Source organism: Argopecten irradians, chromosome 11, assembly GCF_041381155.1.
Source record: "Argopecten irradians isolate NY chromosome 11, Ai_NY, whole genome shotgun sequence".
NCBI classification, from domain to species: Eukaryota; Metazoa; Mollusca; class Bivalvia; order Pectinida; family Pectinidae; genus Argopecten; species Argopecten irradians.
Genome location: NC_091144.1, coordinates 12,076,063 through 12,091,017, shown reverse-complemented (window position 1 = coordinate 12,091,017; position 14,955 = coordinate 12,076,063). Strand labels below are relative to the sequence as shown.

Here is a 14,955-nt window from a genome sequence, read left to right as displayed (position 1 = left end):
GTTATTATATATTTAGAGGTAATTTGTGAGAAAGTCAATATAAATTGTTCTAGGTATATCTTAATTTCATTTTACAAATTTTCCATTAATTTTACCTTTTGTAGGTAAATGCTCATTGACCTGGAATTGTTCTGTACTAATATTGCATAATAGGATGAAGCTGCAATAAGTAATTAGAACTCTGTTAAAAAGAAAAAAATAGTTGATCCCTACTTGTACATTACATCTTGTCAGAAAATCCCTTAACTTGAATTGTACAGAGCTCAAATCAACCAAAAGAATCAAAGTAATTGCAGATTCCTTAGGTCAAACCAAGATCTATGATAAATCCTGAGAACTGTTAACAGTAAGTAGGTCTAGTGTTATTAGTCAAGGCTAAATCAGAACATTAACATTATAGCCATAGGCTCCAAAATAGCTCAATATCCCTGATCATATTTACAGGGTAAATGACATAACTTAACATCGTGACAGGTAACTGTCTATAAAATCCCCATGTGTAGCACCTCTGTATATCGGACGAGATGGGACCGCGATGATGGAAGACAATCAACAAATTTATTATTCATACTTTCCTTCATCAATCACTCAACCTTGTTCAATCTTTTCTTCATCACACAATCACATTTGTTCAATCTTTTCTTCATCACACAATCATCCTTGTTCAATCTTTCCTTCATCACACAATCACCTTTGTTCAATCTTCCCTTCATCACACAATCACCTTTGTTCAATCTTTTCTTCATCGAACAATCACCTTTGTTCAATCTTCCCTTCATCACACAATCACCTTTGTTCAATCTTTCCTTCATCACACAATCACCTTTGTTCAATCTTCCCTTCATCACACAATCACCTTTGTTCAATCTTTCCTTCATCACACAATCACCTTTGTTCAATCTTCCCTTCATCACACAATCACCTTTGTTCAATCTTCCCTTCATCACACAATCACCTTTGTTCAATCTTTCCTTCATCACACAATCACCTTTGTTCAATCTTCCCTTCATCACACAATCACCTTTGTTCAATCTTTTCTTCATCACACAATCACCTTTGTTCAATCTTCCCATCATCACACAATCACCTTTGTTCAATCTTTCCTTCATCACACAATCACCTTTGTTCAATCTTTTCTTCATCACACAATCACCTTTGTTCAATCTTTTCTTCATCACACAATCATCCGTGTTCAATCTTTCCTACATCACACAATCACCTTTGTTCAATCTTTCCTTCATCACACAATCACCTTTGTTCAATCTTTCCTTCATCACACAATCACCTTTGTTCAATCTTCCCTTCATCACACAATCACCTTTGTTCAATCTTCCCTTCATCACACAATCACCTTTGTTCAATCTTCCCTTCATCACACAATCACCTTTGTTCAATCTTTTCTTCATCACACAATCACCTTTGTTCAATCTTCCCTTCATCACACAATCATCCTTGTTCAATTTTTTCTTCATCACACAATCATCCTTGTTCAATCTTTCCTTCATCACACAATCACCTTTGTTCAATCTTCCCTTCCTCACACAATCACCTTTGTTCAATATTTTCTTCATCACACAATCACCCTTGTTCAATCTTTTCTTCATCACACAATCACCTTTGTTCAATCTTTCCTTCATCACACAATCACCTTTGTTCAATATTTTCTTCATCACACAATGACCTTTGTTCAATCTTTCCTTCATCACACAATCACCTTTGTTCAATCTTTCCTTCAACACACAATCACCTTTGTTCAATCTTTCCTTCATCCCTCACTCATCTTTTTTCAATCTTTTCTTCAACACACAATCATACTCGTTCATACTTTCCTTCACCAATCACTCATATTTGTTTATTCTTTCCTTCACTAATCCTCATTAGTCTATCAGTTCCAGTACAGATTATTTTTATACCAGTATAATCTTGTTAGATGAAACCTTTATAGATATTTCATCATGTTTACTAAGACTGTTTATGTACTTGTGAGGTGAACTGTTTAAACCTAGACATGTACAAGTAAATGATTGGTCATCGACATTAGTGTCTTCACCACTTTCAGTCCATAGAAATACAATCAAATCTTAAGCTCAAACAGTGCTCAGTAGAGATAAAACGATCAAGGTTTATTGACAGTTGAGGCCGCAGCATCATCAAATACTCATCAGACTAAGGATCCTAAGAAACCATCACTGGATTAGCCACGCTGACTTAACATTACATGGCTATAATGTATTAGACTTCACCAAAGCTGTTTATAACAATACAGTAATGCAGCTCTGCATAAATCTGTTAAATCAAAGATGAAGGCAATCTTTATAAACATTTACCATTCTCGTCAGAATCATGACCACAGGTACAAATTTAATTCAGGTGTAAATGCACCAGAACACACTCATTCAGATTGAATATGTACTTTACATGATAATATTTAGGTGAGATAGCCTTCATAGCAATTTTTCGAGGCCTTTAATATCAACAATCTCCTGAGTTCTAGTATGACACCAACTTAATGAATTTCTCGTGTAGTTTAAATTCGTATCATGATTTGAAAATTGAGACAAATTAACCTTCCCCACAATTTTGGACATTTTGGATACATTATGAAAATTGTTAATGATTATTATCGATGATGAACGAAAATCAATCATTTTATAAAGATGGGCTTTTATATTCTATTAATTTTATTTAAGTCTTGCAACCATTAAAAAATCTGCCAACTGTCCCATCTGAGTTTTGAACTCATACACCTCAACACAGGTGGAGGGCTATTATAGTAACTATATATATTGTCAACCCTAAACCAGTTACAATTCCGCGGTGGGTCGGTGGGGGGTGGGGTTAACAATAAAAAAAATGGTCAAGACTTCCCTGATAAAGCTGAAAGACTTCATTACAATGAACATCAAATATTTTCAGCTACAAAATGTAAATAAATAATTTCTCCCTTTATTTGGTTTCGAATAAGTCCACAAACGTAGTCAGCCATTTCTCCAACATGACCCTAGCTGTGATAAGTCTTTCAGTGCTAACTTAAGGCTATATGTAACAAACATTCATATCTCAACTTCAAATAAATTGACCCTTGACCTGATCAGTCGCCTAGTTTCCTGTGACCTTGACCTCTGGTGAGGTCGTAGTTTTTTTCACAATGAGTGTATAAGAGTACTTGGCTGGAGGTGACAAAATCGTTTTAAATATAGTGGCACCACCCAGTGTCGTAAGTGGCTGTAGTGCCGGTCGCTAAGTAGTTATCAGTTTTGTAATAGTCTAGCCTATATATAAAACAGTAGTTAGTTATATAAGATTTTTCTCTGTATAAAATATGGACCTATTGTCAGACCACTTACACTGACATAACTATATTGTAGCTACCATATATATCTTAGTGCATAAAACCTCACAATCTTAACTTGCACTGCATTGCAACCAGTCTAAGATTAAAAAATACTCAATATAATAGACATACAAAAAGTCATCTGACAACCTTGGTAACCATCGTATAGAAAATTAATTAGATATGGTGTTATGGTGGCCATCTTCGATTAGGGATAAACACAAATTGTAACAACACTTTTTGGACACCATGTCAGAGTAATTTCAGGCAAGTTTCAGCCAAATTCCACTGTCAGAACTTAAAAAGAAGTTCAAAATGTGTTTTCAAGGTGCCAGCTGTAGTGGCCATCTTGGATTTTGGATCAACACAAAATAAAACAACAGTTAGTGTTTTCAGGATGGCAGTTGTGGTGGCCATGTTAGGATCATTTCAGGCAAATTTGGCAGCCCTGCATCCCACCATATCCCTTTTGGCTATTTTGACCCCTGTCACTTTAAATGTAAGTCAAGGTCATTCCTTTGAACCAATTTGGTTGCCCTTCATCCCAACAAGTCATTTGTCCAATATCAGGTCTCTAGGCCTCTTAGTAAATTCACAAGAAGTTGGACCAAAGATTTTGGCCATTTTGACCTCTGTGACCTTGAATGAAGGTCAAAGTCATTCGTTGGAACCACCTTGGTTGCCCTTCATCCCAACATGTCACTTGCCCAATATCAGGTCTCTAGGCCTCTTAGTTATATTCACAAGAAATTGTTTTAAAGAATTTAGCCTTTTTTAACACTGTGACCATGAGTGAAGGTCAAGGTTATGAATTAGAGCAAAGTACTTGGTAGCCTTTCATGCCAGCATGCTGCAGACCCAATATGAGTATACGCTGTATCTTTCAATTATTGAGAAGAAGTCATTTGAATTAAAAGTTTAAGGAAGGTGCATGGTGAACAGCACAGGATGCACAATGGTGGATGAAGGCTCAAGCATGATGACAATCTAGCAAATGTCATCCTGACCCTTTGGGTCATGTGACCTAAAAGTTATCATTTACATGACTCTACCTATTGCTACTAAGACTTTGTCTTGCTAACTATGATTGTACCAGGTATTATATAATTATCATATGGCTTTGAGCTTTGCTCAATGAAGATTTAATTTTTTTGATATTAACTTGTTCTATCCATGTTTGGACATTTAATGAAGATTGAGGCAGCATATGATCTAATTACATATGGGAATCCTAACTGGTATATCACTATTCAAATTAGATATAATCCCAATTATAATAAAAAGGGGAGACAATTACAAGGTATTGGCTTCAATTGCTGTTTTAACTGAAATGATTGTTTAGTTGACAGTTTGGTCTTGTACAGGTATGTATAGCTTGGTTTTGTCATACAACTAACAAAGATGGCCAGTTTTCAAGTTCAAATTCTATAGTAAAAGTTATAAATTACAATACTATGACTATTAAAAGATACAAATCAAAACAAACCTTTGGAATGTCTTCCTTGACCATACTGCTACAAGAACACTTGTCGGATTTGACTAATTGGTCTGACTGTATGGCTAAAACAGCATCATCGGACTGACCATCCTCAAATGTGCCGATGCTAGGACATGTACATCTGGCCATTAGTGACCATTACGCTGGACATCAGGTTTGTATACCTTGTGTCCAAAGAAACTTATGATCCTCTTTGATAAATTCACACAGTAATCTAATGTAATTGTACGGGTCATCCCAACGCAGAAATAGCACAATCAATATGTTCAGAAACATTCAATCATGGTTTCTTTATATGTTAAGACTTTCCTAAGGTTGATGAAATATGTAAATGTTAAAATCCAGAATCACTTAAGGATATCAATGCCACCATCGGTCACTCCTAGAATTTTCTTGTTAAGCATATCCAACACTAATGACACTGCTAAAATTCCAGAATTTAGAGTTGCATAAAAATGACGTAATTTGATGTTGAAGGTCAAAGTTCATGGCAATAAAATAGTATCGGATTGGCAGTATATAAATTCTCCGGGCCATAAAGTTAGTCTGTTGGTAGGTGTTTATCAAACTCTCATAGCAGTGCATCGATGCTGTTGATATTTACCTGTGAAATTTTGATAATAGCTCAGGTAAATTTATGTATTATCCTTCGGCCGCCCAGGTAAATCGGGAACCTTTAAATTCCAAATAATGGTGAAGACAGACACACTGGCTTATGTCAACTGTACAGGTTATTAACTTGTCTATGTATTTAAATGATCCTTGATTATGGAGAGCTCTTTGAAACATGATCCATGTAAGTCGGTGATGATATATTCATTGGTTTTTGTCGCTAATGTTACAGGTTATTACGTACTTGATTGATTTTTAATAAGTCTGTACACTTATAGACCTCACACTGTGGTCCAACGACTTGTCCGGCAGTTCTAAATAATCCAAATTAATTCTTTAGCATTTCGTTTCTTTTAATTCAAACTGATCAACATACATATCAAGCACCGAAACGCATGGTGATGAAATAGATTTTAATCCAGAAAAGATGCACTGACAATTGGCTTTCGGCTTTTTCTTTCATCTCATCATCAATATTCAGCTTTCCAAACATTGTGATGAACAGCACTATAATACATTAATGATGAGCTACATTTAAGATGAAACTGTAGAATATTTCCAGGCTTTGTTAACAATCCACTAAATTCCAATGATAAGTGATGTGGACACAAATTTCAACTTTTCACCCTCAATGTGTAAATTCCCCGAGTAATAGTTGATGGAGCATATTGCCTGAGATATTAAGCACTCTCCTAAGGCGCTCCATTGATTTTAGTCTGAAGTGAAGGTAAAAGGGTGTGATCATATTAGGAGGATTCAATTTAACTTTGCTCCTCTTCGCCGTGTCCAATAATTGTAGCGACAGAAATGTCCCAACAGGTTAATGTTTCACAGCTGTATCGCAGACTTGGACATCAAACCTGTATCTGTATACAGTAACCTAGGACGGTGGGATTATGTTGGCCGCTGTAGAGAAACCATCCTACATTACTTGGCACCGAATAATTCCATCCTTCAGCATGCACACTCTTTGTACAGCTTGTGATATATCTGTTAGTTGCTTACACAAGAACATGTTCTTTATTTGAAACAACTGCTTTCTTATATTAACACAAATACATGTACTCTCCTTGCTGGTCTGCTTCCTCTGAATTATCGTAATTGTATATCTCTATACCTCTGTATGTTTGAGTCTTCAAAATGTGTTTTAGAGACTAAAAGGTATTTATTGTAGGCGTTCAAACACTGATGTTCTAAACAATCCAGAATAACTTCATGTTTTTGCAGTCTTAATGTATTCCATTATATAGACTTAATATCAACCATAAAATGGATCTATGTATCGTTTGTCAATAATTCAAGCTTTGAATTTTCGTTTACTCCAGAATTAGAACTTTTTCAGGAAAACTCTTCAAATTCACTATACATATCAACACATGTGTTATCCACTTGTCAAAAATATTATTTTTCCAAATTTCTTTGGGTAGCAGGTGAATGCATTCATGCATTAAGTCAATCCATGTTGAATTGATAACTTCAGCATATATATGATTTGACGTTATGTCTTCTTTTTTTATCTTAACATTGATTTTTTGCACATTAGCATATGCACATAATTCCTTAACTAATCCCTTGTTTTAATGATAACAAACCATCCAATTATTCCACATTTTTTCCTGACACAATATTAAAGCACAGAGAACAGTAGAAGACTTAATCCACTTGAGCTACGGTCAATGATCAGGTGAGCTGTTACAATCTGTACAGGTTGTAACATACTTCTACTGGAGGCTTCCGCTGCAGAAGTACTTAAGTCACTCGGCCATATGGCCATACAAACCCTCAGCCCAGAAACAATGTCCACAATTAGGAGCCAACACTTTACATTGGTTTACAACCACTTACAACATCATAATGTGTGCACAATGCAAACTCCTTAAGAGATTCAAACATTTACATGACCACTTTATAGCTCCAATTCACAGAAAAGCTCCAATAAATGAAGTCGTAAAAGTTTTAACCCATGTCATAACAAGTCTGATCTGTAAGTTCTGTCACTTTTTCATGTGAAAGCATGTTTTATCATAAATACTTGATTTTTACGATAGATCTCGCAATCTGGTCAAATGTGCAGCCTAAATCATCCGACTTAATTCTTCATTGTGTTGATGTCATCTACCATTGGTTCTTTATCTATAACACATAATAAATGTTACAACTTCAAAAGTCGATCTTTCTAGGTTTTTCAATATAAAATTGACATGACCACAAGTTCATGTTCAGATCTTTTCATTGTAGGCAATTGTGACAAAAGGGTGAATATACGGAGAATACACACACACAAAAATAAGAAAAAAAAATTAGAAAAAATCTGTAGCAGGCTGCTTGGAGTTCAGTCTATAATCCAGAAGAAAATTAAAGTCTCTATAATACTAAATAGTATCAGAAATGTTGATGAATATCAAACCCATATGTGGATGAGAAAAAAATATCTTCAACACTCGTAGAAAATCTCCACTTCGGAACTGTCTCCAAACATTACCATAGACAGATCTCCACAAACATGTCACCCCGTGACGCAGTGTTATCATATCCCTGATAATCTGGGTGTGATATCGATCACGGTGATCCGTTTTTGTCAGTTGAGGAAATCTGGGTGGGACAGCGAGCCAACAGACCTGCCCGTCTGTCTAATCGAGTTTGTTTTCTGTGTTAATCCTCTCGTGAAACCATTGGACATTAGGTTACCGTAATTGGTCTGGTGCTGGAGGAAAAACTATGTTTCGTTATCTCGGGGGAAAGTAAACAAACCTATGTGAGGCTAATACAAGGGTGACGTGTGAGAGCTTTATTCTATATGTCGATTACAGGTAGTGTATACTTACCTAGGTAAAAACACTTCAACTATATAAACCGTATATAACAGGAATTAACTGAAGTATAGACATACTATATACACTCATAAACAATGGTTTCTCAACAGTGATGTTTGTATCTTAATTGGAAAGCAAAAATAATACTCCTACTAATATCTTCTATTACAATACAAATGTATATATTTTTACATTTGTAAATTGTAAATAAATATGAGATGATTTGGATTCATTAAGAGATACAATTATTGTCTTACAGCTCCAGAATGTAACATATTCATTCCTAAATTTTTCTTTTTGTCACAGATCATAAGACATGTGAGTCAAATAATAATCAATTCATCTAGCTGTTCCAATCAAAGTGATAGAGGCTAATGTTAGTTATACAGTCAAACTTGCCTTAGCGACCACCTCTGTAAAAAGACTACCTGCTTAATAAGACCACTTTTTCAGGGTCTGGGAGTACAATTTTGACCTGTGTATAAAGCACCTTGGATCTAAAAACCATTTTTGCTTGGTCCTTTGAGTGATCTTAATAGACAGGTTTGACCAATGTTGTCCAATTATCAGGACCAAACAGCTAGACCTTAGGTTTGATTATCAGAAACTTTAGGTAAATGGGCAGAATTTTTAGTTTCTTAGATACAGTTTTATAAAATTATCATATCAAAAAATGATAAAGATACATATGTACAGTCAACCCCTGATGATCTTGGTATGCCAACCATCCAGAAAACTAACAATCCTGATGGTTTTGGCGGGGATGTGTCTAGAATGTCAAGGTCCACCGTACTTTCAATGCTATGGAAATCTATTATCAGTATTTTAAAAGAGTTTTTATAGAAAGAGATAGAAAAACATTCCATAAAGCTCCTAAATACAAAATCAGTTTCCCTGATTATATACATGTACAACAAATGACAAAGTATACAAACAAATCCTTTAATTCAGTCCTATAGCAGAAGAAGTTGCTTTTTGTTCCACTATTGGACATACACATACAGACAGGAACGCAAATATGGAGCTTTGATAAATGGGGGATATGTTACAATGCGTTTTTAATAACAAATATGGTAATATGTAAAAATGTGTTTGTAAGTGAGGCGTAATGAGAGTGGAGGAGTGCTATTACCAGGTTTATTGATGAAACTCTAACGAGACATTGATAGATCTCTTTGTGTCCCACCGGAGAACCTCGGAGAACCTCGGATTACCAATAACATCCCTGTCACAACCTACTTGTAAGGAATGCACAGGAACATATTTATATTGTGTACAAATTAATATACATTGTAACAAAATTTGAAATTACATGTACAATGACCAGTAAAAAGAATATCTGTATACATAAAATCATGCCTACCAATTTTCATTTTTTTTACTTGAAAACGCAAAACAATAACTTATATTATTCAGGCTCTAAAACAAAGCTTGAAGCATCACCATCAACCTGTGACAATAGAGGACTGGACGGATGGTGAATGGTTATTTAGTTGGATGCTCAAGACAGTGTTTTTCTTTATCATAAAAAAAATGCTTGCAAGAAAGATTCAGTGGAGACAACATTGGATTTTGTGCCTCTGTCCATTCAAGCAGTACTAGCAGATGCATGCTTAACGAGAGATTATTAAAAGATACTCTTCAATTTGCATCAAGCCTAACACCTCAGTTGTTTTCTTTCAGGGTGAAAGACTATTATAATGTGCATAAAAAAGGGGCCCACAGGGCCTTAACTGTCTCTTGACAATGGCATTTGAATTTTAGCAAAACACCTTCAGCTAAATTACACTGGTAGAACTTGAGAAGAAGTTTTAAAATGAATTTTCAAGATGAAGGCTGTAGTGACCATGTTGGATTTCAGTTTGAACTGAAAAAGAACATTACATAGTCTGAAAACCATCAGGATCAATTCAGACATTAGTGTAAGCTTATTGCTAATGCTATAACATGAAAAGTTCTAAATGTAAAAAAAAGCTTATAGACAAAGCTATCAGACGACAGAGGATGAAGCATAATGACTATACACACATGTTATCCTGACCATTTGATAAAATGATAAATAAATGTCATGCAGGTTGCCTCACTATATATTTCTTCTGCTTCCTGTGGGAATTTAATTTAACTTTTTTGTGACAATATACATGTAGCACTTTGGCTTCGTGTGTCTTGATCTAACTGTTTATAGTGGTAAAATTTTTCAGTTGTGTTTGGGTTGTCCTCAAAATAAGCAAATTCTTAAAGCATTTGTGAAATAATCAGAAATTCATTGAAGTACCTTAGGACAATAGTGTTATATAAATTCAAAAATTACATGTGTAGGTGAACCTCGAAATTACACCTCGAGAATATGCTGTTCTGGAATCCAACAAATATCAAACCTGCAAATTTAAAGCACTATACAGTATATGACATTCAATAAAATTTCCTTTATCTTGATAGAGAATCCTTTGTTCTAGTGGCACTGTGCACTAGCCAGTCTATTAATACTATATCCTTTACACAGCCCCAGGATTGTAAACACCATAATGAAGTGGTCACCCTATCTATGTATGTCTCTCTCTGTTGACCATCCAACACACTGACCAAAGATAGTGGTCCCTAACAGCACCATTATACAAACATCATCAAGAAAAACTCTGTTGACCGTCAGACACTCTGACCAAAGATAGCATCTCTAACAGCACCGTTATACAAACATTATCAAGTAAAACTAACACACTGAAAGTTTAGTATGGGTTATGATAGTGTAGTCAAATAGCAGAAAGTTAAACAATTATAACGTTATTTATTATAATGTTCATATCATGTACAGGTTTGTATACATGAGTTAATGACAAGGCTATACAGAGTAACATCTACACATATAACAACCACCTGTTAATAAGGCTACATGTGCACTTTCCTAGGATTCAAAATGATCCACTTCAAGCAAAATTGAGCGGAATTCGACCTGTGTACAAAGACGACCTGTTTAACAAGGCTGTGTGTTTTATTGGGGTCCAAAATCAATATGAAATTGAGTCAAAGTATCATAAGAGACTATACGAAATGGAGTCACAGTATCATTAGAGACTACAAAGTTGAGTCACAATATCATAAGAGACTACATGTATACAAAATTGAGTCGCAGTATCAAAAGAGACTACAAAATTGAGTCGCAGTATCAAAAGAGACTATGAGTCGCAGTATCAAAAGAGACTACAAAATTGAGTCGCAGTATCATAAGAGACAAATTGAGTTGCAGTATCATTAGAGACTATACAAAATTGAGTTGCAGTATCATAAGAGACTACAAAGTTGAGTTGCAGTATCATTAGAGACTATACAAAATTGAGCCGCAGTATCGTTATAGAGTAAACAAAGTTGAGTCACAGTATCATATTAAGAGACTACAAAATTGCGTCGCAGTATCATAAGAGACTATGATATTAGTGGTCTTGAAAAGTAAAGATCTTTATTCCCATATATCAGGTATGGCCGATAGGACAGTCCTTACAGAGCTTACCAACCATAAATACCAGTGTTATCTCTGCTCGAGTACTATCAGTAAACAGTCACTGCCACCTTTCTAGTGATGTGGCCACTTAGACAGCGATAACCTCACAGCTTCACTCTCTCTCCTATCTTCATCACAGATATTGGAATCACAACAGAACTTCTAAACCCTGCTAATTGTGTATATTAGTATCCTACAGTCTTTTCTCTCAGAAAACTGGTGACACTTTTTTAACCAATTAAAATTTATTCAAGATACATATCCAGTTATAAAAAACTCAATCCCAAAATGGAATTTTTTTTATATAACTTGCTACCATTGTCAACCACCATGTGAACAGTTTGATTTTAGTTTTATTAGCTTCATGTTATTTGAACAGCCAGGCTGTAGACAAAAGCTGGAGTACCTAGTGAAAAACCACTGACCACCGACCAGCGGTCAGTACCTGTCGACTAGCTACTCAACAGAGTTGGAGGGCTTGTGGTAATTTGTCCGGACATCTTAACAACTCGGAAACCACGGCCATCTTGTATACCATACATAAAGGTATCTAGTATGTGAAAATTTCAAAATATGTATTACAAACATTGATCTGCTGGAGTTATTTTAAATCATACACATGAACATATGAGTCTAAAATATTAATTTTTTGAATGATTTTGTTAGAGTTATAGAGTAAACTTACTTCAACCTGGCGATGTAGCACTATATCAACCGAGAATCCAGGGTATTCAATCCTCTCAGTAATAAAAGTGTTATCCAGGGGCTGGTTATCTCCCCTTAATGAAATATTTCCTGGTTCTGTTGAAATAGACCAACGCTGCACAATATCCGAAAATGTTTTTAATCTGACTTTCTTTATCACTCTGAACTGTACTCCAAATTGTGCTAAATGTCTCAGGGTATACCTGTACAGTTCTGAACCAGGTGTATTTCCACAGAAACATGGCATTTTATCTAATTTTGATCCCTGATATGTTATGTGACGGCTGTTCTGTCTGTATTTACATTTCCACTTAACGCCTTTACATTTTTGTACCACAAACCTGTCTTTCGAAAAATGCTTTTCTGGACAAAACTGACCGGAGTATTCAGTTTCATCAAATCTTAGACAGCTATTATGCTTCAATGACAAAGTGTCAATTATTTGTGGCACCAGTACATCACATTTCCTTTCTGTAGTGGTAGTCCTCATTGTTCTATCTCCTTCCATAATATTCTAGTGAGTTTTCCACAACAAAATCCTAATTCACATGAATTATCTCCCTTTTGGATAATTCATTATAGGGTCCTGGCGCCTTATTTCGTAACTATATTTCCTCTTGTGCTCTCTTTAACAGAGACTTTAACATAAAATTCCATTATTGAAAAGTCCACAGTAGACCATCCAGTGCAATCTTTGTTTTTTTCTGCCATATATTTGTTTCTCCCTGGGAAATGACGCAGGCCAGCTGTTACTTTGGCAAGTTATCTCCCCTTGCTGGAATAGTTTTCCACAGGGCCACACTGTGCACCTATATATATATATTGTCTGAAATGTTGATTTTTTATCCAGGAATCATTGTGACTTATCAATAATGCATTATTTCAAAATATATTTCTGTAATCAATAATGCATTACATCAAAAGATATTTCAATTATAAAGTATTCATCCATTGACACAATCACAAATTACTTCTCCGAGATAAAATTTGTCACGATTTAACAAAAGTTTACAAACTTCTCCACATTTTCCCAGTAAAAGCAGGACAAGCCTCCTCCCTTCATCACGGTCACACCGGTGTTTGTCATCATCCCTCAGGGACACATCACACGCAATACGTCTTGTAGAAAACAGTCTGGATGATAAAACTAGCTTAATTTAATCACCTGACTGTTGTTCATGTTTTAAAGTCTTTCAAACCAAATGTTTTTGTTTTTTTTACTAAAACAACATAGAGCAGGGTTTCTTCCTGAGATCAAAGATGCTTAATTCAGATGGTTTATGATTATAAACCATTTGACAGTCAGTGATAATTGCACCAATGTTTCCAGAAGTATAAGTAATTGTCAGGCAAAATATACACTGACATGTTATAAAAACGTCCAAATATTGTTTCCTTCTTGTAAATTCCTGTTCATTTACTTCATCGAAGTTTAAATAATGATGTACTGGTTAAAATTTGGATCATTAATGTTCCACAACGAAATAAAACAGAATTGGTAAATTATTTCTGTTTTATACATTACAAAGGTTGATATATTCATCAAAACAACCACAATTCAGTAGTACGAAAACAAATGATACACCGAAAACATCTACACCGTGGAAATCTACCATAGACACAAATGTGTGCTTCCTAGCTCCCACAATGGAATAAGTATGCCACATGCACTCTGGAAAGGTCGCCTCCATCCGAATCCTTTATATGCTTGTAAAGATCTTCAGTGATGTTCAATCCTGATAATAATCGGCAGCTGATTTCATTCAAACTGTAGGATGAACTCCTTTATATGTAAACACATTCTAGCAAAATTACCGCATGCCTTTGTAATTTGCACAAACTTGCATGGCCAACATTTCCTCATTCCTATTTACAACAGTGCCTTAGTTCCTTGATCTAGAACTGAACACAGATGTTATATAGACATTGATCTGTTGATATTTCATTATGTTTTATCTAAACCAAATCACTACTTCTATCAGTAAGTCAGTCAAATTATTCTGTTTCATTATTATAGACTTGATAAATCCTTACAAGAATGTTTCAAATTTGTACTGACAAACATGTGGGTCCTAGCTGTCGTGAAATCCTAAAAGATTTTTTGTCATTTTGATGTTCAGTATGTAAAGTATACTATAGATAACTTTTCTTTTCAATTTCTCAGTATATATTAATGTTGTTAAAAATGGGAAATTACAAGCTTGTCAAAAGAAGAAATGAACTGTTATATGTTTTACATGTAAGACGGTCAAAGTTCTTAAAATGAATATCCAAAATCATATTGACCGTCACGTGGTATTATATTGATTGCCCCTTCAGAAATTTCTTGTTGAATGTTGCTCCATTATCTCGTGACATCCATATAGATCCATGTAGTCCGATATAAACACAACATAAGGAATTCCATTTATATCTTCAGTAAGAAATGCATCCATATTTCAGTTAGATTCCTGTCTGATGTTCTCTCAGACACAAATACACACCTACAAAATACTTC

General features: G+C 35.0%; 1 protein-coding gene across 1 annotated transcript in view; it reads right to left on the bottom strand.

Moving 5' to 3' along the window:
* The window catches only part of LOC138334401 (1-phosphatidylinositol 4,5-bisphosphate phosphodiesterase epsilon-1-like), a 72,720-nt gene that overhangs the window by 45,792 nt on the left and 11,973 nt on the right, over positions 1–14,955 (bottom strand). The window lies entirely within an intron of this gene.